General features: G+C 42.1%; 1 protein-coding gene across 1 annotated transcript in view; it reads right to left on the reverse strand.

Moving 5' to 3' along the window:
• Window positions 1-22,923, reverse strand: part of tspan31 (tetraspanin 31) — a 98,323-nt gene that overhangs the window by 75,111 nt on the left and 289 nt on the right. The window lies entirely within an intron of this gene.

Below are 22,923 nucleotides of genomic sequence, written 5' to 3' on the forward strand. Positions count from 1 at the left end.
CCTGCTACTGCTTCAGGGGCCGTGCCCAAGCGCCAATGATTTCCGAAAAGGTAAAAGTTTTGGATATGTTGAAGGAAGGGAACAGCTACACCGCTGCAGGACGCCATTACGGAATCAATGAGTCCACGATTCTTTTTTATTTAAAAAGGAGGAAAAGAATATAAGATCTATGGCTGCAGTGTCCTTTAACCAGGGTGCAAAACGAGTTGTAAGTGGATGTAATAAGGCGATAGTCCGGATGGAGTCTGCTTTAGGGATCTGGATTGAAGAACAACGGCGGTGCTACACAGTCGCCTGAAGAGGCTCCTTTAGAAGAGCTGTAACGCTCTCCTTTGTTGTGCAGTAAAATTAAACTCATCATTATCGGACAAGTCGGCGTGTCATTGTTGGTGAGTAACAATTAATTTTCTATGTACAGTACTTATTACATGTACATAGTTTAGTATCACTGTACACACATTTTACTGTATACAATTTTTCTTGCATTGTACATATTTATTGCTGGTGGCCTGCCTGTCGTAATGGCTGTAACATATGTGATATCGGAGACGCTCGATATCTTTAAATAATATTTAGGTTTTACTGTATATAAACAGTGTGTTTACACACATAATTTCAATGAATCTTACCTAATATCTAAGAGAATACAAAGGGTTTATGCTGTATAATTGTGCAGGAAATGTTTATAAGAGTGTGGGTGAGTTTATAAGGGCTTAAAATATATAAAAATAACTATATGAACATATGGTTTTTGCTTAGTGGATTTTCACCTTTCGCGGGGGGTTCTGGAATGCAATCCCCACGATCGAGGAGGGATTACTGTATATATTAATAGATATACAATATATATATCTATTAGTCTTTATGTTTATATTGTGCCCTTGAGGGTTCTTTGATTTGCAAACATTATATTAAAATGAGGTTGCCAGACTGGCATTTCAATTTTCCTTCCTGGCAATTGGTGGTCTGTCTACCTGATCACCATATGTCATTCTTTAGGCTGATCCTGCTATCCACATCAACCAAGCATGCCCTGCCAGTCGCATCTTACATTTCATCACGCTGTGCTACAGTAAGGGGCTTCATGCAGAATGCCGTGCTTAGAATTCGCACTATAAAACATGACGTAAGCACAAAAGCCGAAATGTGCTTACGCACAGAACAAAAATCCAGATGCATGAATCTGTACATTTGCCAACTTCCGCGTTCTTCTGCTCCATAAATCCCGCTCTACGTGGAAATAAACGCACGTGCACAGGCCTGCTGTCCCGCCCCAACTCCTCCCAGAATTACACCTCTTTGAATACACAAATCAATATAAATAGCCCTTAAGCTCAGTGTTCTGTGAAAAGGCAATGGCAAAAGTACGAGGAAAAATAGAAGAATTTCAGCGAATACCAAGTGGAGGAAAAGAAAAACGTACTATTTGTTGGTTTAAACAGTTATATAAACAACAAAAGGAAGTTGATCGAGTGACATAGCGTGTCGGTGAAACTCGAAAGCTCAAGTTCACAAAGTCGCACAGTGCCCGAAATAAAAGAAGTTGTCAGAAGGCGAGACGTAGCCCACCATCTGAGTGTCATATGAAAGCTTATTAGGGTACAGAGAAAAAAAAAGGCACACAGTGTGAAAAAAGCATGAAATGTCAACTTTAATCTCGAAATTTCTACTTTAATCACGTAGTTTATTTTGTCATTAAAGTAAAACATCATAAACTTCATCTTAAAATCGTTTAACTTGCTAGTTTCTCAAATCCCATCGTAACTAAAGTAGCACGTTAAATGCTTTGTTGTGTATTTGATCTTCTTTGTGCTCTATGTGTGTTAATCACTACGTGCTCTTCCTCCAACAGGACACAGAATCCATGACATTCGTAATATTACAGCTCTCTGAATAATTAAAATACTGAGATGTATACGTGATATCATTTTCAAGATGATAGGAGTTAAAGCATGTTATTAAACATGGGAACACGGTGGCGCAGTGATTGTTCATGTCTTACAGCAAGATGCTTGCCGCGGGACCTTCAATGAAATGCTTTATTACAGAAGTACTGCCTTTTTCAAACGTACTAACCACCAATTCCTGTCCTTACTTTTCTTTCTCCAAATACCCAATCGCCACACAATCAGCTCTGTAATAGACATTAAGCCATCTGTAATCCGATTCTTCAAAACTTTTAAGGAACATTGAAATATCTTCGTAATGTTTAATTATTCTATCCATCTATCCTTCCAGTGTCGTGCCAGCCACAGCATGAAAACAGCGCGAGGCAGGAACAAACTGTGAACGAATCTCAAGCTCGCTAGCGCTGCAGCACCGTGTAGTTAAAGTTTTATCTGTATAATATAAAATCAACATATTTTGCTGCATTTCATCTTAAAAATGATATCGTCATCATATGTAAATACACGCTTTATAAAGTGACTCAGGTTGTGCAATATTATAACTGTATCATAAGTACAATTACCTCACTGTAACTTATAAGTACAAACAGTTCTACAAGGAGCACTTGATGGACTGATTGAGTGCGTTTAGAGTTCTTGGGATGAAACTGTTTGTGAACCGCGAGGTCCGAACAGGAAAGGCTCTGAAGCGTTGGTCAGATGAGAGCAGTTCAAATAAAGAATGGCTGAGGCAGCGAGTGCTTGATGCTGTATATCGATAATTCTCTTTCCGATCAGCTGCTGTACAGCTGTGATTCACACTCAGATACAGTGATATAAATACACGAGTGGTGCAGTGAGAGTAATATGGAAAAAGATGATCCGCTGTGACAACACCTGATAGATAGATAGATAGATAGATAGATAGATAGATAGATAGATAGATAGATAGATAGATAGATAGATAGATAGATAGATAGATAGATAGATAGATAGATAGATAGATAGATAGATAGATAGATAGATAGATAGATAGATAGATAGATAGATAGATAGATAGATAGATGCAGCTGAAAGAAGAAGAAGAAGAAGAAGAAGGTGCAGCGAGAGTAACAACGCTAAAGCAGTTATGGTATTTAGAATAGTTTGACCATTCTGTGGACCATTATATTGTTACAGGTTAATTACAATCAGATGCATTAAATTTATGAACAATATGCGGTTAATTTCAGTGTATTTGATAAAGCCGCCGTCGTGGATGTGGATCTAAGAAAGGGTAACCACGCAGGAACAGTAGCACTGCTTTGACGCTGGGTGCCGCCAGTCCACAAAACAGAGTGGAGAACTTGCGTACGACAGGGTATGAGCTACCGTGGAAAAGTGCGTGTCTTTACGCCAAGTGTAGGTTTTATACATCGCAATTTGAACGTGGAAACGTTCTTACGCAACATTTCTGTGCGTACACACCGTTTGTACATGAGGCGTCAGGAGTTTGGGATTTCCAGCTTAAAAGTGAGGGCCGTGAGGTATTGTAATCTGTTTTTACAAGGTCTACTATTCATTTATTTACACATACATTTTTGAATTTCTTGAATTATATTTTCTCTGGTGAAGCCGTTTTGTCTTCAGTTTTTTGAATGGTTGCCACCATTTTCAGTCTCAGCTTTCAAATCCCAGCTGAAGACTCACTACTTCAGTTTAGCACACCCTGACTAGAGCTGCTGATTAACTGTACAGACTGCATCTCTGTTGTTAGTCATTAGCACTAAAACATAAGTAACATGATAGTTACAATTAGTTACTAACACTCACCTATTCTGTTTCTCTTCTCGGTACACAAATGTGGCACTTGCTGCCACTGTCCACCTGCCATGTTGTTTTACCTGCCTAAGGTAAAGTCATCTTTGATGGAGGATTGCAGGAATCATCAGGTAGAGGGGTCCTTTCATCTACCAAGGTCTCCAGGACTCTGCACATATCCAAATCATATTATGTAATATCGTCTACTGTTGAATTCTGCTCTGTACTAGTAATATTTCAATTTTACTGTTATACTGTATTAAGGATTACTTCTGTTCTGTGTATTGTGTTATATTGTATTGGCCCCCTTGTTATTGACTCCCAATGTACACCCAACCTACCTGGAAAGGGGTCTCTCTTTGAAATGCCCGATCTGTGAAGCCCTGAACGTGGAGTGTATTTCCAGGATAGTTTCTCCCCTGGACTGACAGAGGGCAGCCCCCTTGGTTTCCAGCAGGGCCACGGGTCATGAGCATGGGAGCTCAAACCCTGTTTGGGCCCGTGGCCTCCGCCAGGGGGCGCACGGACATTTTCAGGGCCCTATTTGTAGAAGTGTGGCCGGAAGAACCGTGCTGAGCACTTCGAGTCCTTCTGGGTATCCTATAAAGGAAGCCAGTCACCACCACTCGAATGGCCAGAGTCGTGAGGAAGAGGAAAAAGCCTGAAGAGGAGTGGAGGAAGGACTGGTGGCTCAAGGGACTGTGTTGTGTTGGTGATTGGTGCACTGTGCTGTGAGGAGCAGGGTGAAACGCTCCCCAGTTTTAAATAAAAGGTGTGCTGGGTGCAAAACTCGTCTATGTGCCTGTCTGCAGATAATTTGGAATCTGTTACATCATCACAGAAGGACTTGGACAGCAGACAGGCTTGGGCAGATTTGTGGACGATGACATTTAATGTCAGTAAATGTAAAGAATTACACATAGGAAGTAAAAATGTGAGGTTTGGATACACAATGGGCAGTTGGAAAATCGAGAGTCCACTTTATGAGAAGGATTTAGGAGTCGTAGTGGACTCTAAGCTATCAACTACCAGACAGTGTTCAGAAGCCATTAAGAAGGCTAACAGAATGTCAGGTTATATAGCACCTTGATGTGTGGAGTACAAGTCACAGGAGGTTCTGCTCAAGCTTTATAACACACTGGTGAGGCCTCATCTGGAGTCCTGTGGTCAGCTTATGACTCCATAAAGACACAGCAGCACTGGAGAAAGTCCAGAGAACAATGACAAGGCTGATTGAGGGCTACAGGGGATGAGTTATGAAGATTAAAAGAGCTGAGCCTTTACAGTGATGAAGAGAAGACCTGACTGAAGAGGTTAAAATGAGGAAGTGAATTAGTCCAGTGGATCCAGACTTTTATTTTAAAATAAGGTCTTCAAGAACACAGGGACACAGTTGCAAACTTGTCAAGGGTAAATTTTGCACAAACATTAGGAAGTTTTTCTTTACATAGACACTTGGAATGACAGACCAAGTAGTGTTGTAGACAGTAAGACGTTGGGGACATTTTCAAAACTCGACTTGATGTTTCTTTGGAAGAAATACGTGGATAGTACTGGCGAGCTTTGTTGGGCTGAATGGCCTGTTCTTGTCCAGTGTTCTAATATCTGTGTCGGGTTGGGGCAGCTGTACGCACCCTGGGCTTTCACAATTCACATAAACACAACTTTGCATGCATGGCTCGGTCATTAAGTCTTTCTAAGTTTCATCAATGGAAATTAAGGCGAAGTGCACTTAAAACTGAGGCCAGAAAACCCTTCTTTACGTAAAAAGTTGCTGCACCCTGAACAGACAACTGAGACATGGAGTTGAAGCAGAAAGCTTAATAACATTTAAGAAGAATCTGAATATTAGGACAGCTTAGGTATTATCTAAACATGTGGGCTTGATGGACTGAATGGTCTTCTCTTGTTTGTCAAATATTTTATATTCTAATACATTGTGGACATCTGGTTCAGGCCTGGTGGTTCACGAGTAGCAGCACACAGTGGAAGCCGGGGCCACCATTCTTATTCCTATCACTTAATTGGCTTCTGCAATTTGCTTCACTCTCAGCAGATGCCCCCTGCTCTTGTTCCCTCTGCCACGTCACCTTCTTGATCAGTTTGCCATAAGAAATAATAATAATAATTCTTTGCATTTACAGTGGGTACGGAAAGTATTCAGACCCCCTTCAATTTTTCACTCTTTGTCATATTGCAGCCATTTGCTAAAATCATTTAAATTAATTTTTTCCCTCATTAATGTACACACAGCACCCCATATTGACAGACAAAAAAAAGAATTTTTGAAATTGTTGCAGATTTATTAAAAAAGACAAACTGAAATATCACATGGTCCTAAGTATTCAGACCCTTTGCTCAGTATTTAGTAGAAGCACCCTTTTGAGCTAATACAGCCAGGAGTCTTCTTGGGAAAGATGCAACAAGTTTTTCACACCTGGATTTGGGGATCCTCTGCCATTCCTCCTTGCAGATCCTCTCCAGTTCTGTCAGGTTGGATGGTAAACGTTGGTGGACAGCCATTTTTAGGTCTCTCCAGAGATGCTCAATTGGGTTTAAGTCAGGGCTCTGGCTGGGCCATTCAAGAACAGTCACAGAGTTGTCCTGAAGCCACTCCTTCGTTATTTTAGCTGTGTGCTTAGGGTCATTGTCTTGTTGGAAGGTAAACCTTCGGCCCAGTCTGAGATCCTTAGCACTCTGGAGAAGGTTTTTGTCCAGGATATCCCTGTACTTGGCCGCATTCATCTTTCCCTCGATTGCAACCAGTCGTCCTGTCCCTGCAGCTGAAAAACACCCCCACAGCATGATGCTGCCACCGCCATGCTTCACTGTGGGGACTGTATTGGACAAGTGATGAGCAGTGCCTGGTTGTCTCCACACATACCGCTTAGAATTAAGGCCAAAAAGTTCCATCTTGGTCTCATCAGACCAGAGAATCTTATTTCTGACCATCTCAGAGTCCTTCAGGTGTCTTTTAGCAAACTCCATGCGGGAGTTGGCCTTAATTCTAAGCGGTATGTGTGGAGACAACCAGGCACTGCTCAGCACTTGTCCAATACAGTCCCCACAGTGAAGCATGGCGGTGGCAGCATCATGCTGTGGGGGTGTTTTTCAGCTGCAGGGACAGGACGACTGGTTGCAATCAAGGGAAAGATGAATGCGGTCAAGTACAGGGATATCCTGGACAAAAACCTTCTCCAAAGTGCTAAGGACCTCAGACTGGGCCGAAGGTTTACCTTCCAACAAGACAATGACCCTAAGCACACAGCTAAAATAACGAAGGAGTGGCTTCACAACAACTCTGTGACTGTTCTTGAATGGCCCAGCCAGAGCCCTGACTTAAACCCAATTGAGCATCTCTGGAGAGACCTAAAAATGGCTGTCCACCAACGTTTACCATCCAACCTGACAGAACTGGAGAGGATCTGCAAGGAGGAATGGCAGAGGATCCCCAAATCCAGGTGTGAAAAACTTGTTGCATCTTTCCCAAGAAGACTCATGGCTGTATTAGCTCAAAAGGGCGCTTCTACTAAATACTGAGCAAAGGCTCTGAATACTTAGGACCATGTGATATTTCAGTTTTTCTTTTTTAATAAATCTGCAACAATTTCAAAAATTCTTTTTTTTGGTCTGTCAATATGGGGTGCTGTGTGTACATTAATGAGGGGAAAAAATTAATTTAAATGATTTTAGCAAATTGCTGCAACATGACAAAGAGTGAAAAATTGAAGGGGGTCTGAATACTTTCCATACCCACTGTACATGGCGCTTTTCTCACCACTCAAAGCGCTCAGCAATTGCAGGTTAAGGGCCTTGCTCAAGGGCCCAACACAGCAGAGTCCCTTTTGGCATTTTACGGGATTCGAACCGGCAACCTTCCGATTGCCAGTGCAGATCCTTAGCCTCCGAGCCACCACTCCACCTAAAATGAATGACACAGACACTTGTAACCCCTGTGGAGTAAGTGCTCTGTTGGCGCCAACCAGACATAGACGGACAACGGAGGCACAGGTGAAAATGAACACAAATATCTATTTTTTTATTCTTCAGTCGTGGGGCAAGTCTTTCCAGTGTCCCACAAGCCCTACACAGTCCCCAAAAACACACCAAACGAAAACACTAAAAAAAAAACAAAAAAAAAAAAAAAAAAACACTTCTTTCTCCACTCCTCCCAGGCAGCTTTGTCCTCCTCCATCCCGACTCTGGCGCCTCGAGTAGTGGCTGCAGGCTTCTCTTATAGCCCACCCGGTAGTGCTTCAGGTGATTATTAACCTAATTCAGGCTACACTTCCAGGTGTGGCCACGGAGCCCAACAGGTCTGAGCCCTGAAGTCCCACGCCTGTGGCCCCGATGTAACCCAGGAGGGCAGCCACCACGCGTTCTGGGGGATGTAGTGTGCATCCCATGGCTGCTTCCCCCGGACCCAGTGTCAAAGGGGTGTCCACCACACCACCTTTCAGGTAGGTTAGGCATTCAGTGGGTGTCAAAAAAATGGGGGTAAATACAAGAGACGTTCAGAAAGTTTCTGCGCTTTTTTTTTTTTCCCTTTAACTCTATTAAGAATTTCAAAAACAAATGACATCACTTTTCTACATAGTCACCTTCTTTTGTGATGCAATTTTCCCCAGCAACGTACCAACTTTTTAATGCTCAATTACTACTCCCGCAGCCTTCACCGTTTCTAACGAAAATATAAAAGTGCAGAAACTTTTTGAACGTCCCTCGTAGAATACACTAACCAGATGTGATGTAAGATTTTGCATATAACTTGATAAATATTTTGTATGTCTTTATTTGTAATTTAGGCAAAGCAATGTAATATTAGTGAGAAGCATTCATGTTTACACCCCAAGGAATGGGGGTCTCTTTGAATTTTACGACAGGATTTGGGGGAAGTGCCTTAAACCAGTTTGGCGAGTGTTTCTCTGCTAAAGCCTTTCAACCCCCGCAAGAAAGCCAGGTTACGTTAACATGTGGTTTGGAGGGATGGCAGGTGTTAAGATGTTCTATTTCCCCCATTGGTCTGAAGTATGGCTGTTTGGAATTGGCTTGGATCAGACGCTTTTAAGTACCATGATGTCCTAATGTCTTGGGACATTAATAATTATAAATAATAAATAAATAATAATAATAATAATAATAATAATAATAATAAAGTCTTGGGAACTGCACGTCTGACATTGTGGTCAGCAACACAGGAGCGCCACAAGGGACTGTACTTTCTTCAGTCCTGTTCAGCCATCAGACTTCCAATACAACTCGGAGTCCTGCCACGTGCAAAAGTTCACTGACGACACTGCTATCGTGGGCTACATCAGGAGGGGGCAGGAGGAGGAGTATAGGGACCTAATCAATGACTTTGTTAAATGGTGCGACTCAAACCACCTACAACTGAACACCAGCAAAACCAAGGAGCTGGTGATGGATTTTAGGAGGACCAGACCCCTCATGGACCCCGTGATCATCAGAGGTGACTGTGTGCAGAGGGTGCAGACCTATAAATACCTGGGAGTGCAGCTGGATGATAAATTAGACTGGACTGCCAATACTGATGATCTGTGCAAGAGAGGACAGAGCCGACTATACTTCCTTAGGAGACTGGCGTCCTTCAACATCTGTAATAAGATGCTGCAGATGTTCTATCAGACAGTTGTGGCGAGCACCCTCTTCTACACGGTGGTGTGCTGGGGAGGCAGCATAAAGAAGAGGGATGCCTCACGCCTGGACAAACTGGTGAGGAGGAAGGCTCTATTGTAGGCACAGAGCTGGACAGTCTGACATCTGTGGCGGAGCGACGGGCGCTGAGCAGACTCCTGTCAATCATGGAGAATCCACTGCATCCACTGAACAGGATCATCTCCAGACAGAGGAGCAGCTTCAGCGACAGACTGCTGTCACCATCCTGCTCCACTGACAGACTGAGAAGATCGTTCCTCCTCACACTATGCGACTCTTCAATTCCACCCGGGGGGGTAAACGTTAACATTATATAAAGTTATTGTCTGTTTTTTTCCTGCATTATTATCAATCTTTAATTTAATATTGGTTTTTATTTTTTGGCTCTAGGGGTTGGACAGGTTTAACCTCACAATCTCTCTCTTATTAACGTAATCGGAAATCCTAGAATGGCAATCAGTTTCTGTTCCATCCGATATGTGGATGGATGACATATCATGGAGGGCGGGTGCGTCTGGGGAAATGTCACTTAATCCAATAAGCATATCTGTACTAAAGCGGTTTCGTTTTGTGGAGACGCGAGTCTGTTGCCTTCGCTGACACCGACTGCTTGAACAGGTTGTGTTGTTTGGGGGCCACCTACTGACTCTGGGAAGCCACTGCGTCTGAGTGTGGGGCAAGCGCCACGGCACAATATGTGCCTCGGAGGGAAGCCGCTGCGTGAAGACATATCATGGAGGGTATATGCGGTGGTGTGGGCAGTCGCATCCGGGCGGCTGTACAACCTGGCGTGCACGCTTCACCTCAGGTTGAGCCGCGACTCCTTTCGCAAGGGCGTTGTAGGCACGCGCGGCAGGCGGCACAGCGTTTTGGGACGCCGCTGCGTTTGACTCTGGACTCTGGGGCGGGCGCCAAACTGAATGACCGTTATGTGATCTACATTACTGGCACAGTGGATTAGAGCAAGTGTAGTTTACAGGTGGCGGGCTCGTTGCAGTGCGCATGACATCCGGTTTACAACCTTCTCGTTTCTGTGTTTTCTGTGCAATGCAGCAGTGCGTGTGCGCCTCAATGTGCCCAGCGCCCTGCGTCCATATCTGGTTTACAACCTTCGGTTAGTAAGATGGATCTCTTACTAACCTCTGATGATGAAGACAACACAATGAAGAGCACAGCTTAGCAGCCATATTGAACAGGCTTGCGGCCTGTTCTGATGAAAGCTGAGCACCAATGATGCCTTGACTAGAGACATTTTAAATAACTAACAAGTCTGTGTGCCGCCTGAAACCACACATCACCATTTAATCAGGTTGTATGGTTGCCAATATCCAAATGTACTTTGCATATTGTTATTTATGAATATTATCAATAATACATTATTTTATGTGTAACTTAACTCCTGCTTGTCTTTTTACTACACCTAATTGCCTGAGGTTATAGATGTAGAAGGGAAGGTGGGGATACGTTGTATACAATAATGTGGTAAGTCTGTGAGATTAGGCATTCTGACAAAGGCTACATATTAATAATACAAAGGGGAAAGTAGAGCAATACATTACTCTACCAAGACAGAACACCAGAACACAAGTAATCCTCTTCACAGAGCTAGATGGCCAAACTATCACGGTACAAACTACTTTATTCTTGCATGCCACACCTCACCAAGTACAGGTGCAGAGTGCCACGACCATCCTGAAGGAAAAATGCATGAAGAGATGATACCACTCACTAAATACAGAACTATCACGCATGAGATAACAGATTTGTTCAGCTACAATCAAAAACAAAGTAGAAACTAATTAACATAAATGAAAAACAACAATCCATCAGCTAATTGCAGAACCACAGACAGATAAAAAGAGTCAGAGAGGTCCTGGAGACCTTGGCCAGCTTGCCACCTCCCTGCCCTATTGGCCATTCTAGAGTGGAATCAGTGCTGGGCCGGCCAATCTGATGGAAGTACAACACAAATGCACCAAACTATGGTAGCCACCTGTCCTTAGGAGTAGAACAGCAAAGGATGGCCAACAGTACTCAGCACATTCTGCTGTCTGCAGTGTTCACATATCTGGGAAACGTAATCGGGTATTGGCTTCTGTTAATTAAGGAGAATTAAACTTGCACTGTCTAACCCGGATGTTAATGTGGAATGTTATCTGGGATGTAAACCACGGCTACTTCAGATAACTTTTTTTTATTGTACACCCCTTATCACATACAAGGTTATTTGAAAAACTTTGCTTCTGGCAAACAATCACAGGGCTTCAGCTTTCGATGGCATGTAAACTGAGACATGACTAACATAAGACGTTGTGCCCTACTAACCAGAGGGTGGAACTTTAATAAAGGTTGCCAGCTCTAAAACGTTCACTAGAAGATCCTCAAGGAGTCTTTTTGCTTTTCTGTGCTACAACTGAAAAAATAATTTTAAAACTGCTTTCATATATTGATATTAAAAGCACTCTTAGGTAGTAAGACAATAACTTTGACAAATGAGAGGAGACCATTCAGTCCATCAGGCCTGTTTGTTTAGCTAATAGAACATTAAGTTCTCCTAAGATCATGGTTTCAGGCCTGGTGGTTCACGAGAAGCTGCACACAGTGTAAGCCGGGGCCGCCATTCTTATTCCTATCACTTAATTGGCTTCACTCTCAGCAGATGCCCCCTGCTCTTCTTGTTCGCTCTGCCACATCACCTTCTTAATCAGTTTGCCGTAAGAAAGACACAAACACCTGTAATCCCTGTGGAATAAGCGCTCTGTTGGCACCAATCCGACACACACTGACAACAGAGGCACAGGTGAAAATGAACAAAAATATTTATTTCAGCCGTAAACTGAGACATGACTAATATAAGACGAGGTGCCCTACTAACCAGAGGGTGGAACTTTAATAAAGGTTGCCAGCTCTAAAATGCTCACTAGAAGATCCTCAAGGAGTCTTTTTGCTTTTCTGTGCTACAACTGAAGAACAATTTTCTTCTTATATTCTGTAAGTGCCTTGAGCATGGGAAAGGCGCTATATAAATAAAATGTATTATTATTATTAGTTATTTTCAAACTGCTTTCATATATAGAACATTCGGTTCTCCCAAGATCATGGTTTCAGGCCTGGTGGTTCACGAGTAGGTAGTAAGACAGTAAGTGTGACAAATGAGAAGAGACCATTCAGTCCATCAGGCCTGTTTGTTGAGCTAATAGAACTTTAGAACATTCTAGATGAGAACAGGTCATTCAATCCAACAAAGCTCGCCAGTCCTATCCACTTATTTCTTCCAAAAAAACATCAAGTCGAGTTTTAAGCATTCCTAAAGTCTTACTGTCTACCACACTACAGGGTCACTCATTCCAAGTGTCTTATCGTTCTTTATGTAAAGAAAAACTTCCTAATGTTTGTGTGACATTCGCCCTTCACAAGTTTCCAGCTGTGTCCCCACGTTCTTGATGACCTCATTTTAATGTCCCCGTCTGATCCACTGCACTAATTCCCTTCATCATTTTAAACACGTCAGTCAGGTCTCGTCTTCATCTCTGTAAAGGCTCAGCTCTTTTAATCTTTCTTTCCAACACATCCCCTGTAGGCCTGGAATCATCCTGTCGCTCTTCTCTGGACCTTTTCTAGTGCTGCTTTGTCCATTTTATTAATGCACTGTGTGTTACACACATATCTCTCTGTTAAATAAAAAAAAAAAAAAAATCCTGGCGGTGGTATGCCAAGACAAAAGGGCTCATCAACCTGGCTTTGAGTTTTCACGTGATAGTTGATCACATACTTGTCAACAGTTAAGCATTTGCTAGGAATTGTAGGTCTGCTATTGTCCAAAACCATGCTGTGGAACTGCTGTTAACAGAAAAACTAATAGCTATGATAATGTATGATAATGTAAACCTTTATATACTGTATGTAGGGAAGCCCTGATTAGATGGTACAACATTCTGGGGAACCTTGGCTTGAAACTTTGGCAAGCTACTTCTCAACAAACCCCTGGAATATAATAATCTCTCATATATAACTACTTAAGTACATCGAATGTTCAGCTTAATAAATGTTGATGATCACGGGGTCCATGAGAGGCCTGGTCCTCCTAAAATCCATCACCAGCTCCTTGGTTTTGCTGGTGTTCAGGTGTAGGTGGTTTGAGTAGCACCACTTAAAGTCCTTGATGAGGTTCCTATACTCCTCCTCCTGCTCACTCCTGATGCAGCCCACCATAGCAGTGTCGTCAGCGAACTTTTGCACGTGGCAGGACTCCGAGTTGTATTGGAAGTCCGATGGCTGAACAGGACCAGAGAAAGTACAGTCCCTTGTGGCGCTCCTGTGTTGCTGACCACAATGTCAGACGTGCAGTTCCCGAGACGCACATACTGAGGTGTGTCTGTAAGATAGTCCACGATCCATGACACCAGGTATGAATCTACTCCCATCTCTGTCAGCTTGTCCCTAAGGAGCAGAGGTTGGATTGTGTTGAAGGCGCTAGAGCAGTCTAGAAACATAATTCTTACAGCACCACTGCCTCTGTCCAAGTGAGAGAGGGATCAGTGTAGCATGTAGATGATGGCATCCTCCGCTCCCACCTTCTCCTGGTATGCAAACTGCAGAAGGTCGAGGGCGTGGCGGACCTGTGGCCTCAGGTGGTGAAGCAGCAGCCGCTACAATAGCATTCACACAAATGAGAAATGATTGAACCGTATGTGTGGTTATGTGGGCAAGACTTTTTCGAAATCTCTTTGCATAAACTCTTGTGTCGTGGGGCTTGAAATTTTCTCTCGCGGGATTTCACTTTCTCTAAACAACAAATCTTTAAATTCTCGCAGATACGCCTCTTCATTGGGGAAAAAACACTACTTTTTTTTTTTCCCTGATGGCAACACGCATTAGACGATCTACAAGTCTCCGACTTAAAGTTTAAATCTGAACAATATATTCAATCTCTTTTCGCTGTTCTGTTATTTCACCGAGTAATCATTTCCATTTGTTTGCACTAATACGATCTTGACTATCCTTTTTATTTTTTTTTTTTTTGAGACTTTCGAAATTCAAAAAATTTACTCGTTGTTACAGTTTACGATAAATTCCACTGTGTGGTGGCATTGCCATCCCTTCCAAGAATTTTTCCACCAGTCAGCACATGCGAAGTGTAGGCGAACGTCTAAATATGCATTTTGGGTTACTTTAGTGTCGATGGGGATACTTTCATAAGCAATGTGGGAAAATCTAGTGCAGATGGAGACCGTTTTTGTTTAAAAATGTTGTGTTTAAATACAAACTTACTAGTGTGGACCTGGCCTTCGTCAATGGTGCTCAGGTTTAGTCTTGCAAGGCTACGGTGGCTACAAGTTTTGATTCCAACTCAATTGCCTAATTAGAAGTCAATCGTTACTGGTAATACAACTTGTTTATTTTTATGGCTAAATAGTTATAACAACAACATTTTACATTTATATAGCACTTTGCAAACTCCTATGAGGGAGGACCGGGGACACAAACTCATGTTCTCCTTACTGCGAGACAGCAGCAGTGCTACCACTGCACAAGATTCATTTTCGTTCTACCACACTTCCGATATTGTAGATTTTTCCTTTTGGGAATATTAACTAAATATCTTGTAGGCCAAAGCAGATTAGCAATTCTTAGTCCATTATCTCCTCCATTTCATTTAAAATACTTTACTAAAAGTAACAAGTCATGATGAACACATACAGGTGCAAATGAATTCAGTGAAGCCCCGCTAAAAAGAGTTTTTCCATCCATACAGGGCCCTTAAACAAACCAGGAGTAGACCTCGCAACAACTTCTCGAAGAGGAGCACCAATAATGAAACCTACATCCTGCTGGTTCTCCTATTCCACTGTAACACACTCTCTCTGTGTGTCCCACAGGTCATTAAATAGAATTGACCCCATTCTGATGAATGATCCTTCCACAGAAGCCTCCCACCAAAACTCTTCCTTGATCTTCTTACATAGAAGATCATTGTCCTCACAGGTGGCGCGGTGGTAGTGCTGCTGCTTTGCAGTAAGGAGACTGTGGAAGATTGTGGGTTCACTTCCCGGTTCCTCCCTGTGTGGAGAGCGCTTTGAGTACTGAGAAAAGCACTATATAAATGTAATGAATTATTATTAATTATTATTATTATTATAGACCACCTACCCTACATAAACTTCTTGCCCACAGCTGACTTCACAAAACACAGCCACATTCCCCACCAGGCATTTCAAGCTGTAACGGGTGCTGCTGTGCCACCTGCAAATATGTCACCAACAATACCCACTTGGAAAGCCTCGAGACTCATGCAAGGCTTCCGTTTGTAGACTTCTTAACTTTTAACACCATGCAGGAACACCTTCTTGCAGAGACATTTCTAAAAAAGATTTTAATCTGGATTTCAGTTTCGTGGGGCGGCCAATTGACTTTTTAACCAGACAGGACTCAGAGTGAAACTCAATGGCTGTCTAACTGACATTCTGTCCTCATCCACAGGAAGTCTGCTCTTTCATACATTCTGTATACTGATGGATGTAGCAGTGAATTTGAAAACAGGTTTGTCTTAAATGTTGCCGATGACTTGGCGATTGTAAGCCTACTGAATAAGAATGAAACAAGTCCTGGTCGAGAGGTAGATGATTTTGTTACCTGGTGTGACCAGTCTGTTCAAAGCCTAAACAACACAAAAACAAAGGAAATTCTAACCAATTTAACAAGAAACACCATTCGCTCACAGGAACCGATCATCGAAGGCCAAGCAGTGGAGATTATTGACAGTTATAAATATCTGCGGACAACCAGAGACTCCAGACTGGCTTTTAAGGAAAACACAGAAGCCATCTGCAAAAACAAAAAGGGACAGCAGTGCCTCTATCGGTTAAGGAAGCCAAGTTTTTTTAAGCGCAAGTCCCACCATGAGGTCACTCTTTCGTACATCTTGTTTTGAGTCTGTCTGTGCTTACGTTCTGATGGCCTGGTTTGGAAATCTTAACGTTACCAACATCCATCCATCTATTTTCCAACCCGCTGAATCCGAACACAGGGTCACGGGGGTCTGCTGGAGCCAATCCCAGCCAACACAGGGCACAAGGCAGGAACCAATCCCGGGCAGGGTGCCAACCCACCACAGGACACACACAAACACACCCACACACCAAGCACACACTAGGGCCAATGTAGAATCGCCAATACGTTACCAACAAGGACAGAATAAATCAAAGTGTAAAACAGAGAAGTACAAATCACAAGATCTCAACAGTCCAGTCTAACGAACAAGTATTACAGAAGGCAGAGCACATTCTGACAGACGGGAGACTCACCCACGACATTGCCATCAGATGACAGGTTCAAAGTTCAAATGATAAAAGGCAACGAGTTCAGATACTCCTTCATGCCATGTGATATTAATAAGTTCAAATTTAATAAAATATCCACAGGCGTAAACCGTAGGACGAACAGCTGGGTTGTGTATCAATCATCAGTGGAGTCTGATATATTTGATCTAGTGTTTCACGGAAAGTGTTATTCTCATTGCTATGTTTTATTTATTACTACTAAGTTTATGTTCGAAGGCTGTGCCGTTTGTCGATGTGTTTTGCAATGTTGAGTCTTTGAGTAAAACCTACCGACAACCCTAATTTCCCTCATGTGAAAATAAACCTAACATGATGACATCATTCGCTTGCACACCTGATTAAGGTGACACAGCTGAAACGCTGGCGTCTTTTACCTTCTTTCCTTTTCAGCATGGAATTAATCTTTAACCGTTTGTGCTTTGCAGGTGTAAATGGGACCAAAGTCAGACGTGGCCTGCCGATTTCTTTGTCACTTGCATATCATTTTTAAACACTGGCTCATTAAGAAAGCAAGAAGTGATTAAGAATAGGGAATTGGGTTGTTTTAAGACTAATTGAAACCTAGGAGCCTCACCTGAAATGAAGCACAATACTGAATGATAACTAGTTACTAAATGAGACAATGGGGCTGGAACAATACCCCACAGCCCTCCATTAACCCAAACTGGGCACCCCTGCACTTGGCTCTGTTACATTTTTTGATCCTTCCTCTTGGATGGCATAACTGGCATATGCCAGGCAAAATTAGTTTCTCAAATTATGTTCATAAAAATGACTTCTGAACGCTTTGAAAAAAATCACCTCATTTATTTTTTGTCCAGTACTTCCTGACTTACCGGTACAAGAAAACCCCCACATGGGAAATGCCATTCGACTCGGCTTGATGTCTGGTTATTTAGGACGTCAAGCTTTATGGGGTTTCCCGCATGTCTGTGGAGCTTCTGACCCAAAAAAAAAACAAAACAATTTTTTACTCCCACTTTTAAACCATATTTTGTGTAGAAGGAAATTCTACTCTTATGATAAGAAGTAAACCAACAGGCGTCTGGCAAAAAAATAATAAAGAAGGACTTGAAGTTGTGCATGCCACATCAGCTGACCCAGGCATTCACCCTTACATGGTATACGACAGGGGTCTCCAACTTCGGTCCTGGACGGCCACAGTGGCTGCAGGTTTTCATTCTAACCTTCTTCTTAATTAGTGACCTGTTATTGCTGTTAATTAGCTTTTGAATTCATTTTAAATTGACTTGTTCTTGAAGACTCAGACCCCTTAATTGTTTCTTTTTCCTAAAATTAGCTGCCAAACAATAATGAGATACAAAATGAGCCAAAACAACTGGGGGGTATTTTCCATACGTCGCTTAAATCATCCAAGATCAGATGCCTCATCTTGGATGAGTTAACGCTGGTGAAACTCATCTGGGATAAGTCGGTTTTTCAAACGCAGCCGTGTAGTAGATTAGTCGAGCTGGATCTAATACAATACAATACAGTTTATTTTTGTGTAGCCCAAAATCACACAGGAAGTGCTGCAATGGGCTTTAACAGGCCCTGCCTCTTGACAGCCCCCCCAGCCTTGTCTCTCTAAGAAGACAAGGAAAAACTCCCAAAAAAACCTAGTAGGGAAAAATGGAAGAAACCTCAGGAAACGCAGTTCAAAGAGAGACCCCTTTCCAGGTAGGTTGGGTGTGCAGTGGGTGTCGAAAGAAGGGGATCAATACAATACAATACAATACACAGAATAGAACAAATCCTCCGTAAAAAATAAAAATTTTTTAGAAGTACGGAGCAGATCATCCGAGATGACTGCGTGCGCCCGCGCGAATTGAAAAGCCCATATATATTGAGTCTAGAAAACATGATCAGCAAGTCTTTGATAGGCTGGAACAAAATGACGAAAGAACGGGCGCATTTTTTTTTCACACAAGCGGAGCAAGACCTTTTATTCGAAGAACACAAAGAACTTCAAGATTTAATATGCACAAGGGGTAACACTGCAAAAGCAGCCCAAACCAGAAAAGACGGCTGGCAAAAAGTGGCCGACAAATTAAACGCCAAGTAGTGTGCATTGTACTTACTGAATGCAGAGTTTCATTTCCTATGTGTCAGATTAATTATTATTTAATATGTCATAATTCCAGATCAAACGTGAGCACAAGGAGAACACGGGAACAGGTTAAAGTGAAGTACAAAAATATACGTCAAGTTGGTATATAACTATTTAAATAATTGTTGACATAAAGAATCATATATAATGTAAAGAACATTAATTTTAAAGATAATAAGAAGGCAGACAAGCAAAAAACAGGTAGAGGTCCACGCGGTCCAGACCTAACCCCTGCAGAAGAGTTGGCTCTCCAGCAAAATGCCCATCGCCCTGTTTGTGAGGGCATTCCAGGGGGAAGCTCCTCCTCAGAACCAGTGGCAGGATGCAGTGGTCACTTCATTTCAGGTAAAGGATGGTCATTACATATATTTGTCCTCCATGTGTGCCATAGGTATGTTCCATATAGCCCTCTTTTTTTTTTGTTGGGTCAGTTGCAGGGAATGACATATCCTTAGAACTTGTGTCTGACCAACGAGATATTAACGAAGGTCAAATATTTGACCAAGATACTGTGTCTGATTTTTCATCAGGAGGAGAGGTACATTTTCCAAATAATGTTTGATCAAACTCCACTCTGATCAGTCCCATGTGCCCCAATCACATTTGGAAATCCTGGTAATGAGAACGTTAGGCTGACTGTGAGATTCTTTATGGAACTCTGGGTGTTTTTGCCTGTGTATTACCTACCTGCAATGGCAAGAAATGCCTCTTTTATTGTCTGCACGCGCAGGTGTCCAGGAAACACAATGAAAACCCAAAGGAAATATTTCAGAGCCAAACAGACTTTACGAATTGCCTGGCAAACTGCTCTTTTAGATAGATTTTTCCGCATCGCCTACAGTATATAAAAAAAGTGGCGCTTGCAAAAAAAACCCCAAAGCAATTCATACTGTCTGTGTGGTTGTGAGAGCCTGACTTCGAATATAAGGTGCTAATAAATCTTTGAGGTACAATCTTTTTCCACTAAACACGCATGCAACGGAGTACATGAGTTAGTGCAGGTATTGAGTGGTGAAAATGGACTGAGAACATTCTGAAACTGAGGCTGTTGCAGACAATAAAGTTGAACATAATAACACAAAAGAAAAGAGCCGCGTCTGTTGTCTGGAGATAGTTTGGTTTTAAAAGGTCAGATGTGGACCAAACAACTATTTACTGCAAATGCTGTCGAGCTAAAGTTGTCAACACAAGTAATTTGCTGCACCACCTTAGCCGCAAACATGCTTTGGAGTACCATCAGTGTATGGAACCGAGATTGGCACCCTCCACGTCCTCAGGTCAAACTGAAAAAGGTAGAGGACACTCGAGTCAGACACGTTTGCTAGAGGTAGTGCCTACGACAAAAACAGCAAGCAGAGGATCGAGATAACCAACGCCATTATAATCCATATAGCTAACGTGTCAATGGACAGAGACTGTTAACATTAACAGAAAGTGGAGTTGGTTTATAAAAAATATTTATTCCTTTTCTAAGACATGTTCAGTGCAATACAACTTTTGACAAGCACCTCTGGATATTTTACTAAGTCTAAGTGCCTCTTTGGATGGTTGAAAATATGTTGTCAAAACTATAGTTTAAGTTGTTTGCAAAATTTGTTCAATAAAAAGGTTCTATATTTTGACTGCAACTGTCATGCAATGTGATTCCTTCTCTCCATTAGTGCCACCCCCTTGAAAACTATCACTTTATGGGGCCATGCAAACCTGTATTAATACTTGTGTGCACATTAAAATGCCTTTTTGTACAATGTACAATACTTATGACAGTGGAATAGGTTATTCTTAGCCAGTAATTGCAGTGGAAAATGTGGTTAACATTCACTCATGCATGGGGAAAAAAAATACCGTCCAATACCGTGAAACTGGTATAATTTTGAAAAATACCGTGATATAGTATTTTAGTCATACCACCCAGCACTCTCTCTGACTTAGCTGGTTTTCTTTTGGCTTACTCACTTTGTGTTTCATTTCTGTTTGGGTGCCATTTAAGGAAAGAAATGATGCAATTCAGAGAAACGAAGAAATTCAAGGGAACAAATCTTAAAAAAAAAAAAAAAAAACAACAAGGCAATTAAAATGAAAGGAGAAGGAATTAATTAGCAGCAAGAACTGGTCACCAATTAAGAAAAGGGTTAGAATGAAAACCTGCAGCCACTGCTGCCCTCCAGGACCAGCGTTTACAAGGAGATCAAAGTCAAAGTGAACTTTATTGTCATCTCAACCATATACAAGTAAACAGAAAGACGAAATTGCGAAGCTCAGGGTCCACAGTGTAACAACATGAAGTGCAAATAAAAAATTAAAAATTTAAATTTAAATTAAAACAAAAACAAGCAAAGACAAGATTGATGCACTGTATGGTATTATGCAAACTAGATATAGTCTATATGGAATATCCATCCATCCATTATCCAACCCGCCATATCCTAGCTACAGGGTCACGGGGGTCTGCTGGAGCCAATCCCAGCCAACACAAGGCGCAAGGCAGGAACAAACCCCGGGCAGGGCGCCAGCCCACCGCAGGGCACACACACACACACCAGGCACACACTAGGGACAATTTAGAATCGCCAGTGCACCCAACCTGCATGTCTTTGGACTGTGGGAGGAAACCCACGCAGACACGGGGAGAACATGCAAACTCCACGCAGGGAGGACCCGGTAAGCAAACCCAGATCTCTTTACTGCGAGGCAGCAGCACTACCACTGCGCCACCGTGCCGCCCTCAATATGTAATATAATAAATAAATAATAAATATAGATAATACAGAAATTATCAGTGTATGATAATAGTTGTTTAAGACGTGTGTAAACAGTGACAGGTCAGAATGTTTCACAGCAGAAGGATATCAGGAATGTCAAAATCCTTAAAGGTCAGTATGAGATTTTCAGTTCTTCTCTACCTGCACACTCGTCTTTACAGGAAAGTGTCTCGCGTGTATAAAAGTTGTTTTTAGAGGTAGGTGGTTGAGGCCATGTGGAATATCCCAGGGGGCAGCATGGTGTTAAGGAGTCTAACAGTTTGGGGGTAAAAACCTCTCCTGCAGCCTGGCAGATCTGGCTCTGATGTTGCAGTATCCTCTTTTGGATGGCAGAAGTGTGAAAAGTCCATGTGAGGGGTGTAAGGGGTCCCGCATAATGCCGACACTGCGTTTGTAAAATATGTCCTGTAATGAGGGGAGAGGCACCCCAATAATGTTCTCTGCTGTCTTCACTATCCTTTTGCAGGCGCTTGCGGTCAGATATGTTGCAGTAAAAGTAAAAGTCACTCCTTTTCAGTAAGCCCCAGGGGGATTGAAGGTGGGAGAGGACAGGTAATATAGGCATACAGAGTGTAGCTTTATGCTATTGCAAGGATGCTGATCACAAATATAATATTGTTGATTTTTTTTTTACAGGTGGTCCTAACCCTCAAACAGCTTCTTCTAGGTTATAACTGAGAAATTAGATACATAGGGATGTGGGGTATTGCTTTAGATTATGAATATGATGTTGTTTTGACCCTTTACTAAAGATTTATTCTCTATGGACCCCTACCAGAGGGTGAAAAAAAAGGCATTTCTTTTATAAATGAGAAATTGTTCACTTTAAACATTTATATTGATGTACATATTTTAATATTTCAGATATCTGACGCAATTACTCTTGTTTATTATGTACTTCTCCCTCAAGAAGTAAATCATTACCTTTCTTATCAACACCCCGAAACAGAGCGGCTTATGCTCATTCAGACTTTTTCGGATTGATTTCTCCATTCGGTCTCCACCGGAGGACTGATCGATGTTTCCCAGCTCCTCCTTATTTTTTTTATTAACACCAGATTTATTTTAAATTATTACTATTATTTAAATTTGATTCTAATCCCGACTGTCAGTGTTATTGTTTCTGGGATACGCCTTGCTATTGTGCATATTGTTAACGGCGCTATACAGCAGATAATAAACAGTGATTTATGCCCAGCAACATCCGTTATGTAGTGTTAACTACAGCGCTCACCGGCAGCACTCGACCAACCAACGGTCATAAAGGAGGATAAACGGCTGCCTCCAAAATTCTCACAGGAATTCGCTCAGTCTGTCACCTGCAGTGCTCACCGGCCCAAAATCCGGGG

The sequence above is a fragment of the Erpetoichthys calabaricus genome, chromosome 3 (assembly GCF_900747795.2).
Source record: "Erpetoichthys calabaricus chromosome 3, fErpCal1.3, whole genome shotgun sequence".
Classification (NCBI taxonomy): Eukaryota; Metazoa; Chordata; class Cladistia; order Polypteriformes; family Polypteridae; genus Erpetoichthys; species Erpetoichthys calabaricus.